Genomic DNA, 21,451 nt, shown 5'->3' on the forward strand with positions numbered 1-21,451 from the left:
CCACCCACATTTTCATATAAATCTTAGAGTCAGTCTTCGAATATCCACAAAAAACTTGCTGGGATTTTGACTTGAATTGCTTTGAATCTATAGGTCAATTTGGTCCCTATAAAATACTGAGTCTTCCAATCCGTGAATATGACACATTGTTAGAAATCAGGATAATGGTTATTGCCTGTTTTGTATTTTATATAAATGGATTATTTTATACTTGTTCAATATTAGGTTTGTGATGTTTGTTAATTTTGTTGCTTGTAACTGTACTTTTTTTTATTGCTGTGTATTATTCCATTGCGTGAATGAATATCCCATAATGTATGCCTCCATTCTATTGTTGATGGGCATTTGTGTGGTTTCCACACAGTTTGAGGTCAGTATGAACAGTGCTGTTAACAACATACTTGTTCATGTCTTTTGATAAACGTATGTTCACATTTCTTGTGGTGTGTATAAGCCACCTGATCTTTAAGTTAAAATGGAAAGTGCTGTGCTGGTGACTTCTTCCTCTTCTGGTCCAACAGTCCATCAACTCTACTGGTCCAACAAACCATCAACTCTATCAGGTATATAATGCTTATTTCTCCTAAGGGGTATTTTTCTGGACCTCATTTCTTTTACTTTGGTTCCTTTCTCAGATGTAACGTTTGAGTTGTTTGGTATTTGTCCCTGCAAAAACTCTTTCATCTCATCTTCTGCCTCTCATTTAACAAAAAGTCCCTTGGGATCTCATAAATACTTTTAAGATTTGATATTTTACTCAGGCATTTTGAAGGCTTTCAGTGGGATGGTTGGCCTAGGTGTTTACCTTCCCATACTACTGGAAATAGAATTCAATAGAATTTAACATACACTTACTAATCACTTACTATATATCAGGCTGTCTTCTAGGTTTAGGGATATGGTATTGAAAAAAACAGACAAAATCTCTACCTTCATGGGGCCTACATTCCTAACTAATATCTCTACAAATATTCCTTCTGTCCTTTTCTCCCTTTTCTCCTTGTGTTCAGCTTAAATGTATGTTAGACCTCAGTCTTTCCTCAGTATCTTTGAACCTACCTTTTGCATCTCTGTGTCTCCATCCTGAATTATGGATAATTTCTTCAGATAAATCTTCTAGTTCATTAATTCATGTAATGGAATCACACATGTTTTCCCCCTCAGTGAATCAACTTTTATAAATACAAGTGTTCAAATCACTATTATTTTATTTTGTTTATATATGTACATATATATGTGCACATGTGTGCAAACACACACATATATCTATAATGTATCAGTTAAAAATCCAATTTAAAATATTTAAATGATGTATGAATACGCATTCTCACTCATGATAAGAAGTATTCCTAGAGAATGTTACATAAGCTGCATATGCTTGTGTGACAAGTGCACAGCAGCCTCATTGCCAGCTACTACTGAAGTTTTGCTTGTAGTAGGTTTGGCTATAACTATGCATTTTTTTCTGGTTGACTCCAAGTTCACAGAATTTTTGTATATCTTGTTAAAAGTTTCTTCACTTTGAAAATAAATGTCTTCTCAGATATCATCAAGTCAAGTATGGCAAACAAGAAATAAATAATTAGAAAGTCAGTACAGTGTGTAATTTTATCCAAAAAGAAGAATACACTTAATCCCTGTCTCTCATCCAGTTAAAATACCTTTTACTATGTAATGATGTTGCAGACATTTAAAAAAATAGCCAAAATCATAGCAAACACCTGTGAACTTATTATCTAGCTAATAAAATGTGTTCCTAATTTCCCTTCCCCCACTACCAAGAGAAGTTTTAAGTTTTTACTAAGTTTTTTTAATATATTTTTTGAGCATGTTAAGATTCATCACTTTATAATGTCTTTTAAAAAGGGCACTTTCTCAGCTTGCCTGTCATTTAGTGACCCCAAATTAATTCATCTTAATGATTAAACAAATTTTCTCCCCTATTATGTGAGCCTCACCTTTATTCTCAGGCAGTGTCGAAACTGGCCTTAAGTAAATTCATATACATAAAATTGATGGGTCAATGAGACCTTTGAAGCATATTGGAAAATTATACAAATTTATACTCCTACCAACTATATATGACATTGTTTTTCTCCTTATATCCTTATCAATTCTGAGTTTTGTCAACTATATATTTTTTTTTTTGGCAATCTCATTAATAAAAACCTTGTACTGATTTGTATTTCTTTAATAAAGAGTGAAACATATTTTCTAGTACATTTATAATTTGGGGATTTTTTTTAACATTTAATATTTTTTCATATGGTAGTTCTGTTTCTAATTTTTTAAAATTTTTATTGAAATATAGTTGATTTACAATGTTGTGTTAGTTTCAGGTGTACAGCAAAGTGATTCAGTTATCAATATATATAAATATATACTTTTTTAACATTCTCTTCTATTATAGGTTACTACAAGATATTGAGTATAGTTCCCTGTGCTATACAGTAAGTCCTTGTTGGTTATCTGTTTTATATATAGTAGTGTGTATATTTTAATCCCAAACTCCTAATTTATCCTCCCACCTTTGGTAACCATAAGTTTGTTTTCTATGTCTGTGGGTCTATTTCTGTTTTGTAAATAAGTTCATTTGTATTTTTTTTATTTTTATTTTAAAATTTTTTTATTTTTTAGGTTTTTTTGGCCATGCCACGTGGCTTGCGGGATCTCAGTTCCCCAACCAGGGATTGAACCCAGGCCACAGCAGTGAAAGCCTGGAATCCTAACCACTAGGCAACCAGGGAACTCCCTGTATCATTTTTTTTAGATTCCGCATGTAAGCGATATCATATGATATTTGTCTTTCTCTGTCTGGCTTACTTCAGTTCGTATGATAATCTCTAGGTCCATCCATGTTGCTGCAAATGGCATTATTTCATTCTTTTTTTATGGCTGAGTAATATTCCACTGTATATATTACATTTAACTTTTAATTTATCTGAAATTTATTTAGTTGTTAAAAAAAAACAAGTAGGGATCAACTTCTTTTTTTCCCAAGTTTCTGTTAGTTGTCCCAGTATAATTGATTGGATAACCTTTGTCTTCTCTATATTGAAATGCACTCATATAGCAAATTACCATGTGTTCCTGGATCTATTTATGGACCCTAGTCTATTCAACTGAGTGCTGTATTGTATTACTTAAAGTCATTTTATAGTAGGTTTTAATATCTATCTTTTATCTATGCTAAATCCTCCCCCAATTATGCATTTTTAAAAAACGAAGTGAAGAATTTTATTAACTTTTGTTTCAAACGTTATTACCAGGCTTCTACAGCTTAATTAGCTGCAAAGAATGAATTGTGTATAAGCAAAAACTGAAAAGAGCTGCAGTGTCCAAGGGGCTTGGGCTTTAAAATATTAGAAATCTATATTTTATCAGACCCAGGGACAAAGTTTTAAAAAGTAGTCTTAATATAAAATAGCAGCACCCGGTAACTTCAAGTTTCATCTTCAGAAGTTGACTCAATTCAGTTTGTCTCATTCTTGAAAGCCTCAGCAAAATTCTCCGTAAGATCTGGAATTTTATCATCACCATCCTCTCTAGTAGCAAGCAGTGCTTTTCCATCCACAGATTATTTTGGCAGCGCTTCAGCCAGTTGTTTTAAACTAGTCAGACTGTCTGCACCAAGCTGGTTTAAGATGCCAGGTAACATTTCTGTCAGCTGCTTTGTTTCAGCATGGCCAATAACAGTGAAAGTGTTGGCTGCCAGAGATGTTTGAAATTTAGGGTTGTTAATGTGCATCACATTAACTTTTCAATACCAGAGATCTTGTTTACCCCTAAGTTTCTTTAAGTTCTTTATGGAGAAGTTTGTTTGTTTGTTTGTTTGTTTTAAATCATCTGTTGTAGCTGTTCTATGAACCAACTTCTTTCTGTGAGCAGTTCCTTTCCCACCAATGTGCCCTTGTGCCTGCAGTTTTGTGAGTTTCTTCTGGTTCATGATAGTTTCTTTCATCTTGATGGAGTGGAAATGGGGCCCTGTGGGGGGACCAGGTCTGGCGCTCAGGGGGTCTCAGGCAGACCAGCTGGGATTAGGGACACACATGGGGTGCCCCCAATTATGCTTTTCCAAATTTCCCAAAATATATATTTATTTTTAATGAAAACTTTAGAATCACTTTTCAAGTTCCCCCCAAAGTTGTAATTTGATTGTGATTGCACTGACTTTATAATTTAGGAATAATCAACAACTTTGGAATATTGAGTCTGTCTAAACAGAAACTAATATGCCTCTCCATTTATTCTGTCATCTATTTTAGTAAAATTTTATAGTTTTTTTTAATACAGGTCCTGCACATTTTTATTAGGTTTAGCCACAGGGTTTGTGTGCAAGTATCCTTTTTAATAAGAATTTTTCCCTTTTCTGTATTTCCACTTAGTTGTTGTTTGTATATAGGAAATTTTGGAATTTTTTTTCCAATTTGCAGGAAGCTCTTTTGTTTTCCTCTTGTTGAAGTAGAGACTTCTGTGTCTCTGTCCACACCGTCCCCCCCCCAGTCCCTCCCCCACCCCATAGTTGATTGGATCCTAGCTGAAAAGATCAGGAAAGGCACTTCACCAGGAAGACAAGAGAATTTACTTTTGTATAAAATTTATTTTGGATCTATAATATGTTTACTGATTTGAATAAGGCTTATTTCATTAACATGTAATTTCCCCCCTGTAACTGTTACTAACAATGCACTCTGTTGAATCTCCCTCTGGTATCAGGTTCTCTTTAACAATTCAGTCCAATTTCATAACCTTAAAAAACACCTTTATTGTGAAAAGGAGGGACAAAAAGTGTTTAAAAAACTTCTCTGACTGCACCTTGTTTTATAGTTTTGATTTTGGAACCATGTGAACATTTCATATAATTAAAAAACTTGGATCAAAAAGGAAAAAAAAAACTGCTACAAATCTGAAACAAATGGATACAAATGAACCTAGGAGTATGTAAAATTGATAGTACAAACCACAAAAAAAAAAAAAATTATTTCAAATGACATTAAAACTCAAACTTTTAATGTGGCTCCATGGTGAGTTATATCCTAAAGAGCAAAAAGAACCACAATGAAATATTTAGTTTCAATTCGTAGTTCTTTTTTTTTTTTTTTTGACCACACAGCTTGTGCAAGTGAAAGCTTGGAGTCCTAACCACTGGACCACCAGGGAATTCCCACAATTGATAGTTCTCTTGTTAGTACTATTAGTTCTATTGTTAGTAGTAATACTAGTATTGTTGCTTTGAAACTATTTTATGCATAATATACGTTATATATGTATATGTTATGTATATGCATAAGCAAATATGTAATCATGTTAATGTCATTAAAACCAAGATTTTCAGTGTGAAAGCAAAGAGATACAAATATAATAATCGATGATTTAATTTTTCACTTGAATTGGAAATATCCATATGAATGCATGATTTAGTTTTCTTTCTGAAATTCACATATTTCCTAGCTTTATTTACTGAGAGGGCATAGAAATAATGACAGTCTGGTAGAAGTGAGCATCCCCAGTACTGATCATAGTCTCTAAAAAGCCATTTCTCAACAAAAGGAAGAAGGGTTCCTTGAAAAAAGTAGCTGATCCTAGGTCTGGGGCAGGAAGTGTACCAGATGAACTCGATACCTCTTGCTATGCCAGAAAGCAGGAATGCTGTCAATACCACCAGGATTGTGTGGATACAGGGGTCAACTTGAAGGAGTTCACACTGGCCAAACTTGGGACAATTTGAGCCTTGAATACTGCAATGTATAAAGCATAACACATACAGGCATACCTCATTTTGTTGTGCTTTGCTTAATTGCGCTTTGCAGATACTGTGCTTTTTATAAATTGAAGGTTTGTGGCAACCCTCCATCAAGTAATTCTATTGGCACAATTTTTCCAACAGCATTTGCTCACTCCATGTCTCTGTGTCATGTTTTGGTAATTCTCACAATATTTCAAACTTTTTCATTATTATTATATTTGTTATGGTGATCTGTGATCTTTGATGTTACTATTGTAATTGTTTTGGGGCACCACGAACCCGTGCCCATTTAAGATGGCGAACTTAATCAATAAATTTGTGTGTTCTGATTGCTCCACCTGCTGGCCATTCCCCTGTCTCTCTCCTTCTTCTCAGACCTTCCTATTCCCAGAGACACAACAATATTGAAATTAGGCCAGTTAATAGCCCTACAATGGTCTCTAAGTCTTCAAGTGAAAGGAAGAGTCTCACATCTCTCACTTTAAATCAAAAGCTTTGTGAGCAAGGCATGTCAAAAGCCAAGACAGGCCAAAAGCTAGGTCTCTCGGCAACAAACAGTTAGCCAAGTTGTGAAGGCAAAGGAAAAGTCCTTGAAGGAAATTAAAAGTGCTACTCCAGGGAACACAAGAATGATAAGAAAGCAAAACAGCCTGATTGCTGTAATGGAGAGAGTTTTAGTGGTCTGGACAGAAGATCAAAACTGCTACAACATTTCCTTAAGCCAAAGCCTAATCCAGAGCAAGGCCCTAACTCTCTTCAATTCTAGGAAGGCTGAGAGAGGTGAAGAAGAAAAAAAGTTTGAAGCTAGCAGAAGTTGGTTCATGTGGTTTAAGGAAAGAAGCTGTCTCCATAACATCAAAATTCAGGATTAAGCATCAAGTGCTGATGTAGAAGCACTAGAAGATCTAGCTAGGATAATTAATGAAGGTGGCTACATTAAACAACAGATTTTCAGTGTAGATGAAACAGCCTTCTCTTGGAAGAAGATGCTATCAAGGACTTTCATAGGTAGAGAGGAGAATTCAATACCTGGCCTCAAAGCTTCAAAGGACAGGCTGACTTTCTTGTTAGGGGCTAATGCAGCTGGTGACTTTAATTTGACGCTATTGCTCATTTACCATTCTGAAAATCCTAGGGTCCTTAAGAATTATGCTAAATCCACTCTGCCTGTGCTCTATAAATGGAACTACACAGCCTGGATGACAGCACATCTGTTTACCACATGGCTTACTGAATATTTTAAGCCCATTGTTGAGACCTACTGCTCAGAAAAAGAGTCCTTTCAATATATTACTGCTCTTTGAAAATGCACCTGATCACCCAAGAGCTCTGATGGAGATGGACAATGAAATTCATGTTGTTTTCATCCCTGCTAACACAACATCCATTCTGCAGCCCATGAATCAAGGGATAATTTCAGGGACTTCCTTGGCGGTCCAGTGGTTAAGACTCCGCGCTTCCAATGCAGGGGGCGGGGGTTCAATCCCTGGTCGGGGAACTAAGATCCCACATGCCACATGGCACGGCCCCCCCCACCAAAAAAGGGGTAACTTCAACTTTCAAGTCTTTTTTTTTTTTTTGCTGCGCAGCGCAGCTTGTGGGATCTTAGTTCCCCCACCAGGGATTGAACCTGGGTCCTCGACAGTGAAAGAGCAGAGCCCTAACCACTGGACTGCCAGGGAATTTCCCATCAAGTCTTATTGTTTAAGAAATACATTTAGTAAGGCCATAGCTGCCATAGATAGTGATTCCTCTGATGAATCTGGGCAAGGTAAATTGAAAACCTTCACCGTTCTAGATGCCATTAAGAACATGCATGACTCATGGGAAGACATCAAAATATCAACCTTAACAGGAGTTTGGAAGAAGTTGATTCCAACCCTCATGGGTGACTGTGAGGGGTTCAAGACTTCAGTGGAAGAAGTCACTGCAGACGTAGTGGAAACAGCTAGAGAACTAGAATTAGAAGTGGAGCCTGAAGATGTGATTGAATTGCTGCAATCTCATGATAAAACTTGAATGGATGAGGTCTTCGTTCTTACGGATGAGCAAAGAAATTGATTTCTTGAGATGGAGTCTATTCCTGGCAAAGATGCTGTGAAGATTGTTGAAATGACAACAAAAGATTTAGAATATTACATAAACTTAGTTGATTAAGCAGTAGCAGAGTTTGAGAGGATTGACTCCAATTTTGAAGGAAGTTCGACTGTGGGTAAAATGCTATCAAACAGCACTGCATACTACAGAGACATCTTAAGGAACATTCATTTGATGCAGCAAACTTCACTGTTTTCTTACTTTTAAGAAATTGCCCCAGGCACCCACAACCTTCAGCAACCATCACCCTGATCAGTCAGCAGCCATCAACACTGAGATAAGACCCTTTACCAGCAAAAAGATTATGACTCGCTGGAGGCTCAGATGATGGTTAGCATTTTCTAGCAATAAAGTAGTTTCAGTTAAGGTATGTACATTGTTTTTAGACATAATATGCTATTGCACACTTAGTAGACTACAGTATAAAGTAAACATAACTATTGTAGGCACTGGGCTGGAGGGCTTAAGGGAACACTACCTTATCCATCACAAATCTTTATGATTTCAGTTTGTTCCCTCAGTATTTTCCTTGTTTCTGTAGGTTTGAATGAATGGTTTTTAACCTCTGACCCATATTTTCAATTGAAAATAAAATGAAAAATTAGTACACATTAGAAAAATAGTCAAGTGAGAGGGGGCCAGGATAGTAAAAACTGCCCCTTGAGAATGGTAAAGAAAGCTTCATGAGCCTGGCAGAATTCAGACTCTGTAAGCTTATCACCCAGCAGTCCATGTCCCTGTTGAGGAACTTTGGTGTGTGAGAAGCTCTCTTCCTCTCTCTGTCAGAGGCAATGCTGTGTAATCATTATTCCTGAGCAGACAGGTAGATGAAATTTTACCCCCCTCCTCCCACTTGCCGTTAGGTGGAGCCATGTACTTAGTTCTGGCCAAAAAAATGTAAATAGGAATAATATAAACCACTTCCAGACCTGGTCTTTAACAGCATCGAACGTAGTTCTCCAGCTCTTTTCTCCCATCACTGCGGCCTTGGGTACCTCGTATTCCAAATGGTGTAGCCACTGGTTAGCTGCTATTCTTTTAAAAAATCCTTTATAAACACACAAACAAAAACCCTTTTTTGAATTTTAATCACCCAACTGTAGTGAGAAATGACATTTGGGCTTGAATTCTAGATTCGTATCAAGGCTACCAGTGAGTGAATCACAAAGCCAAAGTTGTACTTTTTTGAAGGAGGAAGTGGGGTGAGGGTAAGAGGAGGGATAAAGGCCATGAAGAATGATAATCAAACAGCAGACATTTGTAGAGTGATTCATTGCTCTCCCAAGAGTTCAGAGGGATATCTTTGAACTTTGTCTTGTCCAGCTGAGACACAGAATCATACACCTCATAGTTGCATTAGTGACAATGTCATGGTCTCCCATAATGTTGTTTCTAAAAATGCACATGCTTAAAAGTTCAAGGGTCACAAGGGCTTCTAATGCTGAAATGTGCAAAGGTGCAAAATTTCTGCACTGCTGCCTTTGGGAATGAGATACTTTTGATGGCAAGAATAAAAGAAAAAATAGAAAAAAAAAAGAGATACTTAAGATGGCATAGGTATGAGATCTTGAAAATATTAGAAGTTAAAATAGAGTCAAGGTTAGTCATAGTACCTAATGGTTGTAAAGTGAATTTTTACTTTTGTGGTTATTTGCAGGAAACTTAATATCCCAGCCAAATTTTGCTTGCCCCCAAAATTACTTTCAAGATAGTTCTTTTTGCCATCAATTCACACATGTGTAAAGGAATATAAATTCATTTTAATATAAGTTCAAGAAAAATGTCCCTAGAAAAGTGATGGCAATTATTTCCCAGGATCTCATAATATGTTCCAAATACAAATATCTATTACTCAATTATTCTCATTGTTAATGAAGTTGACTGAGAGTTGATATCAGATGTTCCTTCAGTTGTGGAAGACTGGTTAGTCCAGAGGGGTAACTCATGTAGAATGAAACAATTATTAAGAACAGTAAAGTTGATATAATAGTGGAGACCCTTTGGAGTTTCCTTCAGAGGTATCAAGATGTACAATGTTGTGAAGTGAACAAGGACATAATTAACAAGCTTTAAAATTTTATAACTAGAAAGAAAATTTGTCATTCTAAATGAACCATAATAATCACAACATTCAAATAATTCCAGAAACTTCCAAAATAGAGTGACATGTGAAGATGAATTCCCAGTATCTCTTTCATCACATTGTAGCAGATAAAGAAACAAACAAAACATAATCCCACATGATCCAGGAAAAAATCACAAGTTATCAGGCTTCTCAGACTCACTGGCCTGGATGACATCATGCCACATATTTCTGGGATCTCAACTAGCAACCTTGCCCCACAAAAGCTTTATAAATCAGTAAAAATTGCCCTGGATCCTATTGATTTGATGTAGAGTAAGATATTATTTGGTGGAGGAAACATGTACTTAAGAAGGTTGTTCTGTGAAATCCTGCTGTAATGAAAAATGTAGACACATATAAATCATAGATGGTAAAGAGTGTTTGAAAATATTTTGTCTTTAGGAAATGTAAAATAAACTTCTAAGGTGATAGTCATACAAAATGTTTGAGGCATTTGTTATGTGATTGCTTTCTATGAAGCTAAGGTGAGCTCAACATGGTGACTCCTGAGGCTAAAAGGATGGGTATATTTAGTAGTAGAATTGTAGTGGATTTAGTGGATTAATTCTGGTTGGTGGGCAAAGTCTTGGAAAGAACCTTCTCAAATGGTTTCTTGTTGTCTTCATCAGCAGCTGTACATTGTTAATAGAGTTTGATAAATTAAAATGGTACCATCTGCTTATTCTTGAGGTTAGACTGTACATTTTTGTTGTTGTTGTTCTTCTTGTTCGTTCTTTTTTTTTTTTTTTTGGTCACACAGCTTGCAGGATCCCCGACCAGGGATCGAACCTGTGCCCCCTGCAGTGGGAGCTCAGAGTCCTAACCACTGGACCACCAGGTAAGTCCCTGCTGTTGTTTTTTAAACTAAGTAGTAGGCTTGTGTGTGGTGAGTCATTGAGTGTTATCCTGTAGATACAGACTTAGTAGGAGAATAGACACGTGTGCTTGAATTAGGGTACCGCCTGCTGGATCCATTCCATCTCTAGTCCTTCTGCTGCATGAGGTCACAGGGCAAGTGAGGCCAGTATTCATGGCCCAGAGCCAGGCTACACCCACCTCACCTCATTCAGCCCTCACCTGAAGCTGCAGAGACTGACGCTTCTGCTTTCCCCCCACTTCTTTTTTTTTATTTATTTACTTTATTTTTGGCTGCGTTGGGTCTTCATTGTTGCGCGAGGGCTTTCTCCAGTTGCGGCAAGCAGGGGCTACTCTTCATTGCAGTGCGCGGGCTTCTCATTGCGGTGGCTTCTCTTGTTGCGGAGCACAGGCTCTAGGCACGAGGGCTTCAGTAGTTGTGGCACGTGGGCTCAGTAGTTGTGGCTCGCAGGCTCTAGAGTGCAGGCTCAGTAGTTCTGGCACACGGGCTTAGTTGCTCCGCTGCATGTGGGATCTTACCAGACCAGGGCTCAAACCCGTGTCCCCTGCATTGGCTGGCGGGTTCTTAACCCCTGTGCCACCAGGGAAGTCCCTTCCCCCACTTCTTAACCTTCCTGTTGTTTCTCTCTTCCTTACCTCCTGCAACTTTATGCCACCACTTCATTAGGAGACAAGCCTAGTTGAAGGACAGTTATGTAAAAGCAGGTGAGGTTGTTTGGCAGTGTATTTGAGCTAGAATGGGTCATGGAAATTACTTCTGTGAGAAACAATATTTTAAAATTCAGTTACTTTGTTTTCAAATGTATTTTAATTAAATTTGATGAGTCCTATAATTCATTTTGATTCTGCATTTCTTTTTGTATACTCAATGTCAGATTTGTGTGATCGATTTAATCCCTGACTAAAGAAAAAAAGTCACAAGGGATACATCTGTTTAAGCATTCTTAACTTTGAACTTGTAGAAAGTCTCAAAGGTAACCTTTATTGGAGTTTTGTTTTGCAAAGATTAAAAGATATTTATTTTGCTTTCAATGGTCTTATATATTTCAGTATCTTTCTAGTTTGCTAAAAGATTAATAAGCCTCATGAACGGAATTGGTAAAGTTAAGAATTCTACACATAGGGAATTCCCTGGTGGTCCAGTGGTTAGGACTCCACACTTTCACTGCCGAGGGTGTGGGTTCAATCCCTGGCCAGGGAACTAAGATCCCACAAGCCACTTGGCATGGCCAAAAATAAATAAAATTTAAAAATAAAAAAAAAGAATTCTCCACATAATTCAGATAAAATAAGTTTTTGGCTTAAATGTTAACTTTAAAATGATTTTGAACTGTTCTGTATGGTACAGTGGTAGTGGATACATGACTATGCATTTGTCAAAACCCATAGAACGGTATGCCACAAATAATTAATTTTACTGCACACAAATTTTAAAATATCATCTTGAATGGCAGGCAAGCCCAAGATGGAATGTAGGCTATGGCAAATAAATCTAACTGTATTGCAAACGTATAACATAACCATACTGACGGGGATGGGGAAGAAAGGAGCTCACCTAAATAACTTTGAAAAAAGTGTTTTGATTAGATACTGTAAGGCCATAGACAAAAAGACTTGTACACAAACATCTAAGTCTGATTGGTAAATTCATTTATCACAGGGTATGGATTACTAATTTTAGAACTACTTTGCATATATACTAGGGTCGAACATATAAGTAAATATATTGCAGATAATGAGGTTCTTACTGTTGAACTTACTGTTGAGTTCTTTGATACTCCTCCCTCCAGGAGGTAGAGCTAAATTCCCCTCTCTTGAAAGTAGGCTAGACTTAGTAACTCCCTTCAAATGAATAGAGTATGGAAGAGAAAAACAGTAGCTTTACATTGGAGACACCTGGTAGATACCACCTTATCCAAATAATCAGGGTTAACAATACCAGTAACTAGACAGATTGATATTATGTGTACCCTCTGATAGACTGTGATGAGAAGGGCACACTACTCTGTGATATTCTTCCCCCCAAATCTACAACCACGGTCTAAACATGAGAAAGCATCAGACAAACTCAAAATAGGGATATTCGAAAGTGTCCAGGTCATGAAAGGCAAGGAAAGAATAAGAGACTGTCACAAAAGATTGTCATAGAAGATTGAGGAGACATGACAAATAAATACCATGTAGTATACTAGATTTGATCCCTGGACAAAAAAAGGGAAATCCCAATAAAGTCTATAGTTTAATGTTTTGTGCTAATGTTAATTTCATATTTCTGATCATTGTAATACAGTTATATTAGATGTTGACATTAGGGGAAGCTAGGTGAAGGGTATACAGGAATTCTATATTTGCAGCTTTTCTGAAGATCTTAAACTTATTTCAGAATAAAAAGTAAGCCTTCTGAAAACAGGCTTACATACAATTTTCCAAGACCATTGAATTTTTATTTTTTTCTGCAAATAATTTGCATTGCTTTACTTTTATTCACTCAGCACGTCCTAAACCAAACAGATTGTCTTCTTCCTCTCTTCCAAACCTGCTCCTCTGCTGTGTTCCTGTCTTGGTGAGGGGCACTACCACGTTCTCTCTCAGTTTTCCTACTAGGAAATTGAGAGTCATCCTTTCCTTTTCCTTCTCCTTCACTTCCCAATGAATTGATCAACTATCCTGAATATCTCCTTCATATTCTTGAATTCAGTTGTCTTTTTTGTCTTTCCCCATGGATTATAATCTCCCTGGGGGCATGGCACTGTCTTCCTTGTCCCCCATGTGTTCCACGTGCCTAGCACAGTGCCTGGTGCATAGCAAGCACTCAAAAGCTATTTGCTAAATGAGAGAATGAATGCATATTTTATTGTATGTTGCTATTTAATGGTATTTTCACATCCCCTTGTATCTACCATAGTGGGATGCATCCGTATGTCTCCTTTATTTATTTATTTTTAATCTGTGATAATTGAGTTTTAGAAATCAAGTGTGGCCTCCTCATTAACAGAAGTTTGACTAAGTCCAATCTGATGTTCTGATGGCAGGAGTCATGTGAGCTGGAAAGACTTGTGAAAGCCATTAGTGCAAGTCTCTCATTCCATGAACAAAAACTTTGAGGCTTCAAGAGGCTAAGTAGTTTGCCAAGTCCTAGCAGAAGGGGCATTTATTTCTATGTCCTAGAGAATCTGGAAGAAGGAGGAGAGAAAAAATAAGGAAAATTATAGCATCAGGCCCATTATTCTATACATCTTTGAAAGAAGTGGATAAAGTAAATAATAAATAATCATAAAGAATCTGTCTATTCATTCTTATGTAGAAATTTTATTCTATAATTTCTTTTAAAATTTAATTATTTGGGGGAAGCATAAACATGAAGTTGCTGATTTTTTGTGAGTTAGTTTATTTTTTTTCTATTTTTTTTGGCCGTGTTGTGCAGCTTGCAGGATCTTAGTTCCCTGACCAGGCATTGAACCCAGGCCCGCAACAGTGAGAGCATGGAATCCTAACCACTGGACCTCTAGGGAATTCCCTATTTTTTTTTCTTAAAGAAACTTGAGCTCATGAGGTTCTTAGGGACATGGACACTAAAATAGGCAAGAAGGAAAGAGTACCTAATGGGGAGAGGATGGCAGCAGGGAGTGAAAGAGGATGATTTTGGAGGAGATGGTGTAAGAGTACATAAAATTGGCCCATATGGGTTCTTAAAAGACATTCAGGCTATTGATGATTGGAAATTAGTAGGATACTAAATATTTTCATACCGTTGCTCATTAACCTACTCATCTATTGCAACTTGTCAAGCATCCTCTACGCTATCTGGGAATCCAAAGGCTTTTCATAGTTTTGCTTGCTGGATATTTAGACTTTTACTGCTGCTACTAATATCAACCCAATGACAAAGATAAATAGGAGATCCAATTCTTTTTCTCAAAAAATTTTTTTTACCAAAGAGAAAATTTAATCAAAAGGATTACTTGACTTTCTTTCTGAAATGAGAGAAAGAGAAGCCGTTGAGCTACACAGCTGAAGATAGAACTTTGTTTAGTAATGGGGCATGAAGAATCTTGCCCTTGAAAAGAAATCGATTCATTTATTCATCATGAATGCATTCATTTATTCATTCAATAAAAAGTTGAGTGATGTATTCATTAAGTGATTTAACCTAAGAGACCTGAATAATGAGTTAGTAAAGCAAAAAAGTGAAGTTATATGATAAAAAACACAAATAACATCATTCTCTTCCTTAAAATTTCCTATGGCTTCCCACTACACTTAGAATAAAGCTCACATTCATTTCCACAGACAAAAGTCCCTACCTGATTGGACTACTGATTGTCTTCTACTTCATCTCTGACCACTCTCCACCTGCCTCTGTGTTTCTTGTTTACATATGCCAAGTCAGTTTCCACCTTAGAGCCTTGTTTCTGACATACTAGAATGCATTCAATACGCCTCTTTCGTTTTTGTCTTTAAATCTTTGGTAATCAAACTTCAGACCATGAAGTATGACTTTCTCGTTAATTCTTCCCTCTGCACAGAATGTCCTGCTTTCCTACTCCCCAATCTTAAATCAAATGTCGCTGTCCAGAGATGCCTTTCCTGATAGCTTTATCTAAGCAGATGACGACTTTTCCATAACTTATCACTGCAGTCCTCTTGTTCATTTATTTGCTTGTTTGTTCTTCTCTGTCTCCCTTCACTAGCATACAAAGTCCATGAGTGCAGGACTTTGCCCAGTTCACCCCTGTACCTCTGGCTCCTAGAATAGTGTCTGACACAACATGGGCATTCAATAAATAATACCTATCCTGGAAGATGGGATTTGCATGTGAAATATAAAGCTCACTGATACAAAGTTGGTACTCAACAAACATTAAATTCCTTTCCTACCCACTGATGAGACTCATCAGTTCAGTCCCCTGATCAACAAATATCACACACATACCATCTTGGATATAGAGGATATTGCATAATATTATTCAAAAACAGAGTAAAGGAGTAAAGACAACGTGTGGGGTATTCTCTTTCTGCTCTTCCCCAGTCCACTCTTTGCCACTTTGCTCTGTGTCCCTAGAGCACAGACCTTTAGAACTGCTTTGAAGGGTTCCCTTATTCTCTGGCATCTGACTGGGTATGGTACAATACCAGGGAGGTACAATCAGGAGATCAGAAAAAAGAGTGATATTCTCTTGACTGAGTTCCTTTACTGAAGTCTTCAAGTTTCTTTTTCTTTTATTTTTAAGAATTGGGAAACTTTATTTTTTTATGTTCTGGATTAGTATTAAGGAATTTTTTTTTTTTTTTTTTTTTTGGCTACCCGCACAGCTTGTGGGATCTTAGTTTCCTGACCAGGGCCATGCCCCCTGCAGTGGGAGCGCAGAGTCCTAACCACTGGACCGCCAGGGAATTCCCTGAAGGCTTCAAGTTTCTGTTGGGCAGTCCTTTCCTAGAGTTCTCTCCAGGCTGTGGGCACCGTTCCTTCATGCCTGGAGGTGTTACATCCCCTGCTGGTCTTCCTTAACCCTGCCCACACCTTTGTTAATAGTCCACTAGAAACTCCTCAGTCATTGAAGAGTGCCTCCCTCAAAATGGAATACCCGTCTGTTTCCTGGTAAAACTCTGACTGATAGAATGAGAAAAAGTGGGCAGAATTAAAACATGGCCTTTAGCAACAGAAAAGCAACAAAAGTAAGAAGAGCCATGGAGTGACTAGCGCCAAAATGTGCAAGTTCTGCCGTCTCCTCTTTCTGCATCTGTGGATCACTAGCGTCTGAGGTTGGGTCCTCTGGAAGTAAATACTGAGACGGAGTTTTGGGTTCAAGGGATCAACACCTATGAAAGGAAGGGGGAGAAGGCAGGGTTGGGAAAAAGGGGAAGTCAAACTCCAATTCAGGCTTTACAAAACTTCAGTCAACCCAACAGGGAGCTCTAGAGTGAGGAATGCCTGTCAGAGTGTCCCACATTAGGCCGAGATGATCCTGCCTTTGTACTCGCTTGTCATTTATTAACTAGATTCACTAGATCACCGAGGAAGGGGTGACCTTGGGTAAAGTGGCTCTCTGTAGCTGAGGCAGACATGGAAGTAGGTGCCAGCCGGAGGCTGCCAGCTCACTGCACTCCCTGAAGCTGGGCAGAAAGTCTTACCTTGAAGATGGGATGTGGGGTGCCATCCCCACATCTTCCACACCAGTTTGATCCCGGTCTCTCACTGTGTGCCTGTCTACCACAGGAACTGTTTCCAAAGGCTCCATTCTAGTGCCCCCTCCCTAGTAAGAAACACCCCAGCTTAATTAGTTCAACTTATCCTAAGTACTTTCTACAGTACTCCCCGCTTCTCCATGGGGGATACATTCCAAGACCCCCAGTGGATGCCTGAAACCACAGATAGTACTGAACCTTATATATACTATGTTTTTTCCTATACATACATACTTACGATAAAGTTTAATTTATAAAGTAGGCACAGTAGGAGATTAACAACAAAAACTAATAATAAAATAGAGCAATTATAACAATACAATGTAATAAAAGTCATGTGGTCTCTCTCTCAATATTATTGTACAAATTTAATGCCTTTTTCATCTTAACTAAGCATTTATCAGACATTGTGGGTGTAACTTTTGCAGTTTGAGGTGTGATAGCAAAACTAGCACAAATTTCTTTTCCTTTTTCACAATTTCACAGATAGAAGATTCGTTCTTACCTTAGATATTAACAACTTCAGCATATGATGTTTTTTCTTCCCTTATTAAGTAGAGAACTTTCCCCCTTTCACTTAAAGGAAGCACCTAACGGCTTCTCTTTGGCATATCCTAATTGCCAGCATCACCACTCTTGCACTTTGGGGCCAAAAAGCACATGAAAAGATGTTCAACATCACTAATTATAAGAGAAATGCAAATCAAAACTACAGTGAGGTATCACCTCACACCAGTCAGAATGGCCACCTTCAAAAAATCTATAAACAATAAATGCTGGAGAGGGTGTGGAGAAAAGGGAACCCTCTTGCACTGTTGGTGGGAATGTAAATTGATACAGCCACTATGGAGAACAGTATGGCGGTTCCTTAAAAAACTAAAAATAAAACTACCATATGACCCAGCAATCCTACTCCTAGGCATGTACCCAGAGAAAACCATAATTCGAAAAGATACATGCACCCCAATGTTCATTGCAGCACTATTTACAATACAATAGCCAGGACATGGAAGTAACCTAAATGTCCATCAACAGAGGAATGGATAAAGAAGAAGTGGTACATATATTCAATGGAATATTACTCAGCCATTAAAAAGAATGAAATAATGTCATTTGCAGCAACATGGATGGACCTAGAGATTGTCATACTGAGTGAAGTAAGTCAGACACAGAAAGACAAATATCATATGATATTGCTTAAATGTGGAATCTAAAAAAAAGGGTACAAATGAACTTATTTACAAAACAGAAGTAGAGTCACAGATGTAGAAAACAAACTTATGGTTACCAGGGGATAAGGAGAAGGAGGGATAAATTGGAGACTGAGATTGACATATACACACTACTATATATAAAATAGATAACTAGTAAGAACCTGCTGGATAGCACAGGGAACTCTACTCAATACTCTGTAATGGCCTATATGGGAAAAGAATCTAAAAAAGAGTGGATATATGTTTATGTATAACTGATTCACTTTGCTGTACACCTGAAACTAACACAACATTGTAAATCAACTACACTCCAAAAAAAAAAAAAAAAAAAGTAACCCAAGGGCTACTTGAACACATGCACTGTGATACCTTGACAGCCGATCTAGTAACCAAGGCGGCTACTACGTGACTGACGGGTGGGGCATGCTGGACAAAGGGATAGTTCATGACCAAGCAGGAGGGAGCAGGACAGCATGAGATTTCATCAACACTACTCAGAACGGTGCACAATTTAAAACTTGTGACTCATTTATTTCCGGAATTTTCAATTTAATGTTTTCAGACCTCAGGTACCAGAAACCATGGAAAGAGAAACCGTGGATAAGATGGCACCACTGTAATCAAGTTTCTCTATCTTATAAACTGCCAAAGTAACAGGCAGCTGATTGAAGAAATATGTTCCCACTTTAGGAAATCTGAGGTACTAAGAGAAAAGATAGCACTATATAGTATCAGAAATAACATCACCAAGCAGTAGAAGTGCAGCATTCATGCTTCTGTCTGTATATACTCATGGAAAGGGTTGCTTTGTGATATTACCTCTAAGATACTGAACATGTGTGGCTTTGACGATTAATTCTTTAGCTCTGTGCAGTAGGTACTCTTACCTCCTATGTGGTTTCTGAAGAAAGCTATAGGCTTTCCAAATCAGTATTCCTGACTCTTACCATTCCTCAGCAGTAGCAGTATATTTTAATATTGACACAACACTTGAGTTGCAAAATGCATCAGCCATTATATAATGTCTGGCTAACTCAATATGACTGTTTTTATGGTGAAAATTGATACTTTGGGGGTTTTTTGGCCACATCGCAGCAGCCTGCAGGATCTTAGTTCCCTGACCAGGGATCAAACCCACGCTCCCTGCAATGGAAGTGCAGAGTTCTAACAACTGGACCACCAGGGAATTCCTGATGCTTTGGTTTCTTTAAACTAAATGTTCTTATCCCTTTCATGTACCACCTCTTCATCTGGATCTGTTAGAGATAGTTGACATTGTGCTACCACATTTTCAGATATCCTATTAAAATATATTTAAGTAATGATCTGAACATAAAATGAGATCATTTGAGTGCATTAAGTAGCAAGAAAGTGGGAGCATTTCTAGCAGGAGCAAATCTCTCCAAGCTGGTATCTTAGGCAAGGATTGTTCTCTTGTTTTTCTGGACTCAAATGAACAGGCAAATTTAAATTTATCTGGGTTTTTCTCTCTCAACTTAGAACACAATTAAATTAACTAGTTCAGAATTTAGCCATAACATCTTTAATATTGAATACAAAAATGATGAAGTACATTAATTATTAAATATTCTTTTTAAAAAATATTTATTTATTTATTTATTTGGTTGCACCGGGTCTTAGTTGCAGCAGGCAGGCTCCTTAGTTTTGGCTTGCAGGCTCCTTAGTTTTTGCTTGCGGGCTCCTTAGTTGCGGCATGCCTGTGGGATCTAGTTCCCTGACCAGGGATTGAACCCGGGCCCCCTGCATTGGGAGCTCAGAGTCTTAACCATTGAGCCACCAGGGAAGTCCCAGTTATTAAATATTCTTGATTTGATATTATAGATTATGTAAATAATTCTGTGCCAAAATTTGAAACTGAAGAGCTAATTGTTCTTTAATATCTTTGACAACATAGTTTATAGATTTGCCAAAGTATTCAACCTACACCTTTTTGAGTGTGCACGTGTACAGCTGTGCAGCGCTCTGATTGTAAACCAAAGGATCCTCAAATCCATGCTCTATCAGATTCTTTCTGAGGATGTAAAAATCTTTGATCTCAGAGAGCAGGCTTCCTACTAATTATTGGTTCTGGAAAACAAACAAATAGAAAACACACGTCTTTTTTTTTTTAGGACTTTGAAAGCAACAGTCTTTCATATTAGCTTGCTCAGGCACTAGAGGGGAGCGTGGTGTCATTCAAGTGCTGCATTCTGCAAAGTATGTATACCCTGGCATGCCCAGACACTGGGAAAAGGTACAGCAAAGAAGGGCTTAGAAAAATATTTTCCTGAGATTGAAATAGGACAACTTTGGTTTCCAAAAATCTACTGCGATCTAGTGTTTTACACAAAAATTCCCAGTATAGGGATTTGATCCCTTTTAAGTGACACTATCTTTCAAATAATTTGATTTTCAAAACCTTATTGTTATTTTAAAATTATATATGCTCACTGATTTTTAAAAAGAAAGTCAAACAATAGAGAAAAATACAAAGAAGAAAGTGAACACAACTGGAACTCACACAATATATTCCCACCATATGGGGGAGGATTCTTTCAGACATCTCTCTCTTTCTCTCTCTATATACAGAAATATGCATATGAATTTAAATACATAAAATGATATTGTACCTTCTGTTTCTGGAATGGTATTGTTGCAGACGGAGTAGACATCTTTCTGTGGCAGATGACTTGATTCTTGGTGGTAAAGCATAGTGGTTGTAGGTAGGAGGAGTCACAGAGCCTAGGTTTTAATTTCTTCTCCACTCAAAATGTGACATTGGGCAAGTGATTTAACCCATCTCTATGTACCTCGGTTTCCTCATAATGCAAAAATGGGGATGATAATATTACCTACCTCAGAGAGTTGATGTGAGAGTAAAATCAGATCACGTAATTGTTTGACAGTACCTGCAACATAGTAAGTACTTAATACATTTTAACTATCTTAACTAAATATAAGTTTCAACTTCATAGTAACACTGAAGGTTGTTAAAATACGAACATGGGATATTTTTTTCAAATAACTTTCATCATGATAATCCCAAACCATGCTTTTAACATTAATTATTATTGCTTCTACATATAACTATATCTCCACTGACGCTGGTATTTGCATGCAGCAAATACTATGAACTTATTGACTGACCTACCTGAAGACTTTAACAGAAGGAGATGAACTACCTTTTTATGGAGGCCTCTTTAAGAA

General features: G+C 37.4%; 1 pseudogene; it reads right to left on the minus strand.

The window, feature by feature from the left end:
- Positions 1-3,472: 3,472 nt before the first annotated feature.
- Positions 3,473-3,961, minus strand: LOC133085435 (transcription factor BTF3-like; annotated as a pseudogene).
- Between the last annotated feature and the right edge of the window lie 17,490 nt (positions 3,962-21,451).

Source organism: Eubalaena glacialis, chromosome 2 (assembly GCF_028564815.1).
Source record: "Eubalaena glacialis isolate mEubGla1 chromosome 2, mEubGla1.1.hap2.+ XY, whole genome shotgun sequence".
NCBI classification, from domain to species: domain Eukaryota; kingdom Metazoa; phylum Chordata; class Mammalia; order Artiodactyla; family Balaenidae; genus Eubalaena; species Eubalaena glacialis.